The sequence below is a fragment of the Danio rerio genome, chromosome 12 (genome assembly GCF_052040795.2).
Source record: "Danio rerio strain M-AB ecotype USA chromosome 12, GRCz13ab, whole genome shotgun sequence".
Lineage (NCBI taxonomy): Eukaryota > Metazoa > Chordata > Actinopteri > Cypriniformes > Danionidae > Danio > Danio rerio.
In genome coordinates, this window is record NC_141032.1 from 12,224,648 (window position 1) to 12,237,251 (window position 12,604).

Sequence of the window (12,604 nt, forward strand, 5' to 3'; positions counted from 1 at the left end):
AACGCTTAATAAACCCTGTGACAATGCACGTCTCCCATCAATGCCGATATGCAGCCATATCGCACCGCTACACAGGCACGTGCACACATAGGGCTCAACCTGTGCAGTGCACATGCCCTTTTTTGTCTTAGATAGAAAGTGCCCTTCCAAAATGATCAAAAGTGCCCCCGCTAGTTATCATTTGTAGACAGTAAATTAGCTATTATTTTCTGTTTAGAATTCAAATTAAAATTTCTATTAGTATTAAATGTATTATCATTTTAAAAATGAAACTAAAACTGATTCATTGAGTGATTTTGTCAAATTCGTTGACACTGGGATTGACAGAGCTTAATTTCTTATGTATTTTAAATTTTTTAATGACTTAATGTATCTTCTCTGAACTAGTTAGAATTTGAATCCACTTGTTTGTCATGTTCTATCATTTACCGCAGTTTTTTATTATTCATAATATTTCTCTATAACAGCTAATGGTGAATGTCTCACCCATTAACAGGAAAGTGCTTACCTCTACATTGAAAAATAAGATGGATTGTTTGGTTTGAGACCCAGCAATAAAAACTGAAGTGTACTACAAGACAGCACACAGGCAGAAACATCATTGGCTCTTTAAATTCATGATCTTTCTTGGCCATCATTCTTCCTTTTGTGGCACTTTTCCTGTAAAAGGCTGTGTTTGTTGAAGTTACTGTTACCAGTGTGTGTATTTTAAAGGGCGGGAATGATATACTGCGTGATGACATCATCTGATTGTACCAGCTCCAGAAACATGCTTTGCACAAAACTTTACAGCACAGTTACATCTATACTACTAATATGGCTGATCAGCATTCCTGTTTTGTGAAGGAATGGAGCTACACTGAAAACAGCACAGATTCTGTACAATAATTCACAAGCCGCCATTTTATAACCTAACATTATGCTGTAAAATATACTATATACTATATACTATGTAAATATACTGAGTTCCTAGTGTAGCAGCATCTTTCAGTGTACATGGCTGAGGTCTCTTAGTAAGTTATAGAGTGGAGGAACTATATGACGTCACGTCGCCTTGTTGGCTAATCGGCTGCTAGCATAAAACTGGTTCCCTCGATAAATCCCATAAGCTTTTCGAAGATTGCAAATAATAAGCCCTGTGTTCAAACACTGTTTACTACACTAACATGTTTTGTCCAGCCGGATAATCCTCACATGAAAATACAACTTTGAGCACTTTTGTATCTTAAATGCAAACGCAAAAACTGAAAAGCTGACATTAGGCTATAAACAGGCTACAGCGCCTTCGAGGCATGTGCCTGTGATGTCAGCACCACACTGCTACAGACAACTTTTCTAGCTTATTTTTAGAAATATGGTCCATGACAAAGAGTTAATCTCTCTGTTTATTATATTATAATCCACTCTATATATTAAGTTTTTAAGTGGGAAATACGTTTGTTTTGCTTTACAGTTCTTGTAAAAGTTTTAAAACTGCATGTATAAATGTGCGTACATAGTATTATCACAAGACATATTTAAATAAGTGTAATGCTTGCATGCACACAGCCTGCTTACCTTAACAGACAAAATAAATAAGGCGTGAGGGACAAGTCTATATGCCTGCAAGATCCATCATGGACACAGAACAACATTCAATACTATTTTTATGTCACGAAGTACAGCAAAAAGCAGCCTACACAGTCACATATGCTATACATTTCATTGAGAAGTGTATACTGCAGTTATGACAGAATTAAATGTGTTCAGATGAAGAAAAAACCTGATGAATAATCAATTGATCACGTTAAAATAACTCCTAATATGTATGTATGGGTGGGATACGTGAATTTTTATACAGCTGTCCCCCCACTTTTAAAATGTCCACCACACTCCTGTTCACACGTTTGCATTACTGAGAGCAGGACAGAGACAGCTGCACTGGTAAGCAGTATCTTTAAAAAATCATTTAATTGAAATAAATGATCAACAAATTCATCTGTCTTGACTGTCTTTACAAGTGAATGAATTATCTACACACAATATGAATTCATAATTAGAAAAATACTACAATCAATACAATAATATTCATGAAAATACCTAAATAACAGACTAGTCTAAATGCCCAATGCAAGCGAGCTGCGCTTCAAACCAGTTGAGCTCGATGACATAATGTCTCCGACACCACCTGTAGTCTCATTTAGCATCTTGATAGCAACCGTTCTTTTAAAGAAACATAACCGATTTAAAAAATCAAGAGTGTGGTGTAACTGATGTGTTTTATGTTGTTAAACAAAACGGGAAAGTATCTTTAGTTTCTGTCAGCCACGAACCTTATTTAAGCAATTTTACTGAAATCCCATTGAAAAAAAACATTGACTTTGGGATGCTAAAATGCTGTCTCGCTTCCAGGTTTTTGCATACAAATTGATGTCATAGTTCCTCCACTCTATTCTAAACATCACAGGGAAATAATCCGTGAATAGTAATGCTATAGAAGCTTTAGCATTTAGCATAGAAGCAATTAAACCTGACTATAAGCCTAAAATAAACAAAATTATAAACTGTGACTAAAAATGTTTGGGTAGATAGAAACATTGTTCCATTATGCTGCTCTTGGTAAAATACGTTTCTGCAACAATACAAGGTAACATATCAAAAAATGCTAGCAAACTTCATTCTAAAGTTTGCTAGTAACACTTTTGTTTTTATTATGACACCAGCATCTGAATGGACGACTGTTTCAAAATGGCAGAGATGTTTGGAGTTATCACAAAGAGATATTTATACAAGAAACATATATTAGGAACACATTAAGCCACATTTGCTATATATTAAGAAATGCTAACAATGTGTACAATTATAATTATAAAATACAATATAATAATATAACAATTATTAAATTTGCTTACAATGAGTAATAACTAATGGTGGGCCGTCATCAGTGTTAACGTGCTGACTCCTATCAGGCTTTTAATAAAAAATCGCCGTTAATCTATTCTCAAAGTTGGTTGGGAGATGGGTTTGTTCTATGCAATCTATGATGACTTTCACCTTGATATTTTAGAGCGGGGACGAAGCAGTGGCGCAGTAGGTAATGCTGTTGCCTCACAGCAAGAAGGTCGCTGGTTCGAGCTTCGGCTCAGCTGGCGTTTCTGCGGGGAGTTTGCATGTTCTCCTTGCGTTCTTGTGGGCTTCCTCCGGGTGCTCCGTTTTCCCCCACAGTCCAAAGACATTTGGTACAGGTGAATTGGGTTGGCTTAATTGTTCGTAGTGTATTAATGTGTGTGTGTGTGGATGTTTCCCAGAGATGGGTTGCGGCTGGAAGGGCATCCGCTGCGTAAAAAAACTTGCTGGATAAGCTGGCGGTTCATTCCGCTGTGGCGACCCCAGATTAATAAAGGGACTAAGCGGACAAGAAAATGAATGGATGAATTTTAGAGCGGATGTATACCTGCCAGAATTGCACTGTAGGGGGTGAGAACGAGTCTTCGGACCTGTGTGCATTGCTCCTGTAAAATTACCACATTAAAAGTGACGTGCTAACACGGATGCAGTTCACTTGAGAGAAACTGATTAATGTTAGCTACACATCTAATTATCTGGCACCTGTAGAGTTTATGCGTTCGAGTAAAACATATACAAATAAATTGGACCGGGTGCTTTTTAAAAGTGCCCTCAAATCAGCAGGATGCCCTTCTGAATCTTTCACTTACTCCGAAGACACTACTGACTACGCTTACATGGACATCAGTAATCTAGTTATTTGCCTTATAATTAGGGCTAAAAAAAGCTTAGCATCAAGAAAATGACATAGTTTTTGCTTGAGTTTTAAGAGGTCCCTGCTGAAAAATCCAGCTTAAACCAGCCTAGGCTGGTTGGCTGGTTTTAGCTGGTCGACCAGGCTGGTTTTAGAGGGGTTTTGGCCATTTCCAGGCTGGTTTCCAGCCATTTCCAGCCTGGTCTTAGCTGGTCAGGCTGGGAGATGACCAGCTAAAACCGGCTTGACCAGCTTAGCCAGGCTGGGAACCCAGCCAAAACCAGCTATGTCCAGCTTAAACCAGGCTGGTCAAGCTGGTTTTAGCTGGTCCCTTTCCAGTCTGACCAGCTAAGACCAGGCTGGAAATGGCCAAAACCCCTCTAAAACCAGGCTGGTCAACCAGCTAAAACCAGCCAACCAGCCTAGGCTGGTTTAAGCTAGATTTTTCAGCAGGGGTGTCAAAGGCTAGATCATAGTTCCAAGATGGTGGACATGTCTGAAGTTACCAAATGAGGTATGTAAAGATAAAGTAGAAATTCTTGATTTGCACTCCAGTTTCTGCTTTAAAAGTGTTTTTTTTTTATTTATTTTTTTTTTATTATTGATATCTGACCTCGAAGGACAAGCAAAAATGTTGTAGCCGAACAATTATGTAAATATCACAGACCAATAAATAGTCCTAAAGTGTTTCCTAGTCAGAGCAATGTTTTCTGAAATTCTTCTTGGTAAGCCGATTTGAACTCCTGAAATGGACTTCCTTTTGTCCTGAGCTTGTTCTTGTTTATAAATTGTGAGGTACTTCCAAGAAGTATCTTTTTAAACAGTAATTTTTCTACAACGTCACATTGTGTTGATCCATTCCAGACCGGTAGTTCTTCAACATTTGTTATAAAGACCATAAAAAATGGCAGATTTATACACATAAACACACTGAGTCACATCTGGACGGCTTTGCACTCAGATACACACACATGTGTGATAAGATAAGAAAAAAATATCAGCAACATGAAGCACACAGTGTGCAAACTGCAGCTCAGCACAGATGCGTACTCATGGTGTCGCCGGCCACATATTCCCCGCATCCGTTCATCATTCTGTTCAATATTCCTTGCACTTCATGACGTGAGAGTATCAAGCTGGGCTCAAGTCAGATAGAGTACAGCATTCCGGGAAAAATAAGCCTACCTCCTCCCTGAGTTTCCTGAAACAATCCCCAGGACAAGTGAGTCACCCTTTCACATCAGAGAGCATATATTTTACTCCAGCAACTTTCAATTATGGCACATCATTTGCTTCGCTAAGTTTTAATACTATAATGAATCAACTTCCAAAGACAAAGCTGAAAAAGCAAGCTTCCTGCTTAAAAAGTAAATTAAATAATTATGCTGCCACGGCAAAGCCAAAATAGTACTGATTTAAGCTTTTTATTTTTTTCTGAAAACCAAAATGTATGTTGACTTTCAGATCTTTTAAGTTTTTACCACTAAACTCTGCAGTGCTTCAGGCTGTGTCTGCAGACTTCCCTTATCAGACTTTCCTTATAAAATCTGGCCACTGTTTGTTGTGCTTTGTGTTATTAGCGTAACAAACTTTGTTTAAACCTGCGACAGTGAATTTTTAAAACTTCTCTCTTTTTCAGTCAAAGGATGAGTGTGTAATTCATCTATCCTCTTTTCCCCAAACAATGCTGTTGGTGAATACCCAAAAGCAGCTGTGCTTCATGACTCAGACCTGTGAATGAATGTCAGCACTTTTAACAATGAGTGAAATCAAGGCCCAGAGAGATCTATTTGTAAACTTTAGTAAACTCCCAGCTGCTCTCAAATCACTATCAGTCAGTGTAAATTTTTATTATTAATTTACAGTGTGCTTTTAAATTTTGTTCTACAGACAACAGCAGTGTACCTGTAAATTTTACACTAATATTTATTTAAGTGCTTGTAAATTAACAGTTGTATGGGCAATCAAAATTGCTAGTAAGTTGCTGTAGATTTTAATAATAATAAAATTATTAATTTACAGTGTGCTTGTAAATTTACAGTCTTACTGGCAACCAGAATTGGCAGTAAGTTACTGTAAATTTTAAAGTAAATTATTATTATTAGATTACAGAATGCTTGTAGATTTGCTGTCTTATTGGCTACCAAAATAAAAGTCAGTGTTACTGTAAATTTGACAGTAAATTATAATTATTAATTCACAGTGCGCTTGTAATTTAAACTCTACCGACAACCAGAATTGCCAGTAAGTTACTGTAAATTTTACACTGATATTTAATTTTAAATTTAGTGTGCTTGTAAATTTACAATTGTAGCGGCAACCAAAATTACCAGTAACAGACTGTTAATTTTGCTGCAGTTTTTTTTACAGTGAATTTTTAAAGCAATACTCACACTTTCTCTTTCTAAACATTATTATGTTTAAATAGTAGGCATTTGTTGAACAGAACATTTTTGTTTGCATGCTTTAATAAATAGGCCTATTAAATTATTATTGCTTCATGGCTTTATTTGATTACGATAAATTTGTATTCAATCGTAAAACCAAGTATGTTAAGAAAGATAAAGAGAGAAAATATCAACACTTTACTATAATGTTGTATTAGTTCATGTATTTACTAGCATAAACAAACAAATACATTCGTTAAAGTATTTACAGTTTACTAATGTCAGCTTAGGGAAATAAAGTTGTTCATAGTTCCCTTAATTACACTTTTTGTTAACTAACATTTAAATGCATAAATTAAATAAAGAGCCCAGACAAAATCAAACTGAATCATATTAATATGGATATTTAAGACTACACACTGTGAGCATATTTCATTTACAATTATGAGGGTGTCCTTGGAAAGTCACATCCTCCAGCTGCTTTATGTGAAATTATCAGGTGTTAAATAAAGGACGCATCAAAAAGTAAAGTGCTGGATTCCAGGACCAAGACCAACTGTCTTAGCAGATGCCTTTATCCCCATGTGTCTCACCAGCAAATGAGGAAAACACAAGCGATTTATCATAAAGCAAACCAACAGTATAGAGGAACTATGAAACATCTGTTCTGCATATTAAAAACTGGCATCTTAAAAGCAAATGACATTTGATATTAGAAGAAAGGTGAATTTTAAAAGATGAATGAAACATAGTTATTCCAGTTTCAGTAATTTCTTTGAAAAATAAATAAAATGAAATAAATTTTAGTTTACTATTTTTTTACAGTACATTAGGCACACCAAAATAAAAGCCTTCACATGCCTACCTATGACAGATATTCATTCGTTTATTAAATAATACACATATGTGCCTTTTCCCAACATTCAGAATTAATCTACTGAATTCTAAAACTGCTGTTTACTCTAATAAAACACAATAAAAGAAAAGAAAGAAGTAAAAATAAAAAAACTTTTAAAAATATTGTTACATTGCAAAATATATATTGTTCAAATGATGTATAATTTGCATGTAGTTTTTAAAATAAAATGTATTCATGCATTTTGCTTATTCTTATTCAATATTCAGTGTGTGTTTGTGTGTGTGTATGTGTGTGTGTATGTATATAGTTGAAGTCAGAAAGATTACCCCCCCCCCTTTTGTTTATTTCTTTTTTAAATATTTCCTAAATGATGTTTAACAGAGCAAGGAAATTTCTGATATTTTTTTCTTCTGAAGAAAGCCTCTTTTGTTTTATTTTGGCTAGTATCTAGTATTTAGTAAAATATTATTTACTGTCATCATGGTAAAGATAAAATAAATCAGTTATTAAAAATTAGTTATTAAAACTTGTTTACAAATGTGTGGAAAAAAAATCTCTCCGTTAAAAAGATAAATGATAATAAACAGGGTGGCTTATCATTTTGACTTCAACTGTATACACACACACACACACACACACACACACACACACACACACACACACACACACACACACACACACACACACACACACACACACACACACACAATAAGTATTTATTATGTGTTTGTTTATTTTAAAAACGTAAAATGTATTCGTGTAGTCAGTTGGGTAAGCTAAATTGTCTATACTGTATGCCTGTATGTCCTGGTCCTCCAGGTTAGGGTTGTGTTAACAACCCACCTCATAAAAACTAGATGTTACGAAACACCAACATGTTGCGGCTAATATTAACTTTGATATACTATGTAAAATAAAAGTTTTGCAAAAAAAAATGAAAAAAATTCTCCTAAAATCGCTAAGCAAAATTGTTTTCTGAGAAAATTTTTTTTATTTTGCTAAAAAAAATCAAGAACTGCAAAAAGGAAATTAAAATTAAATTTGCAAATAAAAATCAAACAGTGCAGAAAAAAAAACAAAAAAAAAAACGTTTCTTCACGTTTCAGCGTGTTTTAGTTTGTTGCCCTGATTTGACAAGGGGGCAAAGTCAAGGAAACTTGGGCGTTTTTTTAAATTGGAAATACAAAATCCAAATACAACAAAATGACATTTAACTTTACAAATTGTGTATCACACATGGTCATGGAAGCCTCAACACAAAATAATATACAAAAATACAAAAAATGTAGTTACAAATAACATTCAAACTAAAATAAAAATAAAAGTGAAAAAAAACATAAAAAAAATCAATACAAAACAAATATCGTCTTGGGCAAGTTATATGACACAAATAAATTTAACATTTTTAAGGCAGCTTTTTTTATTTTTTTTATAGCCAGGACATCTGAAAACATTTTAAGTTGCTTTATTAATACGAGTAATGGAGGTGTTTTGAAACATCCACATTTATAAATAAAATATTTGACTAATACAATGATCATATTTATCAAATACTGCAAAACAGAGCAATCTTTAGTAATTCCATATAGTACATCTTATTATGTGAAAGTCAAACCTTCAGCCTCCATTTAATCGACATCATTAGCTGGAGTCACAGTATCATCGAGGTGGTCTTACAGCCCTGTAGGTCTGGGCTTGCTGTAAACGCTCAAGTTCCCTTGTAACATTTAGTTTTGTAAAGACAATGCTACAAAATGTTTTGCAAATATATAGTTTTTTTTTAAAAAAGTGCAGATACTTTAGTTTTTTTTGCACTGCTTGATTTTTGTTTGCAGTTTTTTTTTTTTTTTTTTGCAAATTGAATTTTTATTTCTCAAAACTATTTTTCCCTTGCAGCTCTTAAATTTTGTTAGCAAAATAAATATTTATTTCTCAAAAATAATTTTTTGCTTTGCGATTTGCATTTATTTATTTTTGCTCAATACTTTATTTTTTTGTGTGCAAAGCTTTTTATTATTTTGCAAGTATATGGCCCTAGATTGACTCCATAATACACATTAAATAGGCCTGGGAGTGACTTAAGGATTTTTTCATTGTGTTTTTGTAATTTTTTTTTTTAATTTATTTTCTGTATAATTTAGATGAAAAATATACATAGTTTTATGCTTTTTTATTTAGTTCTTGTCGCAAATATAGAACGTTTTGGAATGTAAATGTCTTATGATAATTTTCTTTCACGTATGTCAAATGAAAGACGTTTATTGTTATCGATCAGAAAGTGTGTTAACAGGAGCAAACCTACAGAGGGCGCTGTATGACCATCATAAAAAAAAGGCTGAACAGGCCTCAAGAGCTGAAACATACACACTTAGCAGTGACACACACATCTTTCCATATTGTACTAAAGGAATACTCAATGTAAATGTTGCGGTGAGTTCAGCTGTCCATGACATTAATAAAATATCATGACATGAATATGCAATGACAAAACCTAAGTGATGTTTTAATGCAAATAGTCATGAAAAAGTCTACAAGTGGTTAAGCACAACATCATTTTTCAGGAAATGTGAGTAATGAATACATACCAAGATCCTACTTATTAAAGCCACCTTCCTGCAGATTTCAGTTGCTACCCATATCAAACACACCTGAGCCAATTAATTAGGACCTGAACACCACGTGATAATTACAGGCAGGTGTTTTTGATATGGGTTGCAACTGAAATCCACAGGATGGTGGCTCTCCAGGAACAGGGTTGGCCACCCCTGTTTATAGACTACATTACGGTAATTGATTTAAGAATTAAAAACAACCTAAAGTTACCTATTCATGGATGCAATGTAAACCATTTAAATCTTGGAGCATGTGAAATTAGGACTGGCTATTTCAATCAGTTTGGTAATTCAATTTGATTCTGATTTATGTAGTTTTGATTCGTTTCCATTTGATATCAATGTTTCATCTAAAGTTTTAAGGTCGGTACACACCAAGCTGATGCCATACAACTAGCGCCAACAAGACCAAGCTGTGTTGCTGCCTAGTGTAGGCTTATAAATGGTACCATCTGGATAGTCCCTGCCTTTGAACATTAAGTACTTCCACACATCAAACTTTAATTTGGTTTCTGGCTTAAATTGGCTGCAATGACTTTCTGCCATGATGATCCTTTGTTTTGTTTGGGTCTGGAGCAAAGCAAAATATTGCAACACCTCAAGAACAGAACCTCTCAAGTAAAGTTCATATTAAGAATCAATTTGTGGGTTCCCGAATCAACATAGTTTCGTTAAACTGAAGATATATTTTTTGATTTATTTTTTTGCCTCGCCCTACTGTAAATCCCACCATAAGATCATTCTGAAAATGTAGCCCTACATACATTTTTGTACATTGTGAATTATGCAGTCAGAAGTACGTATGGCTGCATTTCATCTTTAAAACGAACGCTACAAGGTGGTATGATGCCGTTCTTTTTCGTGCTTACCAGCTGACTGATTACCTCTGTATGGACAGCTTTCCCGCTGTTTGTCCAGTTAGCACAACATGTACGTCGGCAGATTTGAGACGCAGAAAGGAGTTGACCATGACAATGAGGTTCAAGTTTGGTAAGGAAAGGTTCGGGAAAGTGGGTAAGACAAAAACAGAAACCAAAAAATAAAATAAACAAGTAAATAACAGGGTGAGAATGTGGTAAAATCTGAAAACAGTAAAAATACGATGAGACCTTTTCTTTTTCTGGATTGCTTTTTAAAATTGTCAGTTGGGTTTAGGGAAGTGGGTGGACGGGTCAATTGGTGCTTTTGAAGACATTATTTTTTGGGTTTAGAGAAGGAGGAGGGTGGGTCAGTCGATCAGTCAGTCAGTCAGTCAGTCAGTCAGTCAGTCAGGCAGTCAAACAGTCAGTTGACAGTGGCCTCTGGTGGATTTATGCGAGAAGATCAGGAAGAAAGGTGATTTAAGTGACTTTGAACGTGGCATGGTTGTTGTGCCAAATGGTACGTGTACCTAATAAAGTGGAAAATGAGTGTATGCTGTTACAGTAGCATGCCATGTATTTGCACCAGAAACTCAAAACAACAGGAAAGAAATTGGACAAAGTGAAACAGAATTCCTATGGCCTATACTAACATTCTGGAAGTGTTACAGAGCAACACATACAGAACACAAAAGTATAAATGCAGGGAATGTGCCATGGGGTAAAGCAATCACTTAACGTTAAAGTATAAATTAATAAGCGCACCTCACAAAATTTTGAACTACATCATGAACACATGCTTGATCTGCCTTGGATATGATTGGGACTTGGCAAAGATGGGTTCGAGAGGCAGCAGAGGAAGAGGAAGATAGGTTTGTAAGAGTAGTGGGGTTTGCTTTTTTGGCCGGCTGTTGGAACCTTGAGCATCTGTAGCGAATTAGCTCGAAGTGAATTGAAGATTCATTTGAAGGGGCTTCAAAAGAATCTCACGAACAAACAAATCAATATGTCCATTTCAAAGCAGGATTCATCCTGCAAGCAATGTAAATGTATCTGAATCACAATGTAGGCCTTACCAATGGAGACATTACAAGGTTTTAGCTGAAAATTAGAAAATGGACAGACCACCCCAAAAGAAAAAGAAAAAAATTGTAAAGGACCACAGCCCAGTAAGTTTCTTAAGCCAATGACAAAGTGAAGAGAAACTAATAATACTTTACCCTCTGTTTGTCTCACGTTTCTGAACGAGGCATGCAGCAGGACCTCAGAAAGAAATCTGAGGCTACTTTGACCAGACACAGTTCTGTACAGAAGCAATGACAAACAAAACGTCTAGTTGAGCTTACTCTGTATCATGACAAGAGAGATGTGATTGATGAGGGTTCTACTAAAGCAGAGGGGTTATACTCCTTCCTTATTTTGTTCAATATCAAATTGTCATGTCATTCAAACAAGTAACACTTTTTCTAAACAGGCAAGAACTATTTTCCCAACTACACAAGTTTGGAAAAGTATCTTTTTTTGCAAATACCCTCAACCCTGCAGAGTGAAGTTCCAACTATGCTCAAACATTCAAACCATGTAGTTTTCAAATAAGCATGAAGGACAAATTTTGCAGTTCTCGGTTATGTTTAAGCTTGAAAACTTTAGCCCTCTAGGAACTGACACCTCTGTACTGAAGGATGACATGCCACTTTGTTCCATATTATAGTTGGATGCCATGGGTTCCCAGTTGCACCTGCATAAGAAATGTGGGTTGGAACTTAAACAACTGAGCAAGGTCACCGGAGCAAAAAAAAAAAAAAAAAAAAAAAAAAAAAAAACTAGCTAAAGCTGGTTGTGGTTAATGAGAAAGCAGAATTTGCTGATCAAAGTTGATCTGGTTGTTGTTACCCCTCTAGGATGAATCTTTCATGGAGATGCAGTAAAAAAAAAAATCATGACACTGAGATACCTGCTATAAAGACAAGTTTTCAATGATTTTCAACCAGACAAACTCTTTGTCCATGCTAATACCGATAACAAATATGAAAAATATCACTCACAAATATCATCCGTAGTTGCTCCAGGGGTTCCTGCTCATGGCAAGGCATCACTGTTGTTTATTTCCCCTATACACAGACCAACACACGTAATAGTCCAATGGT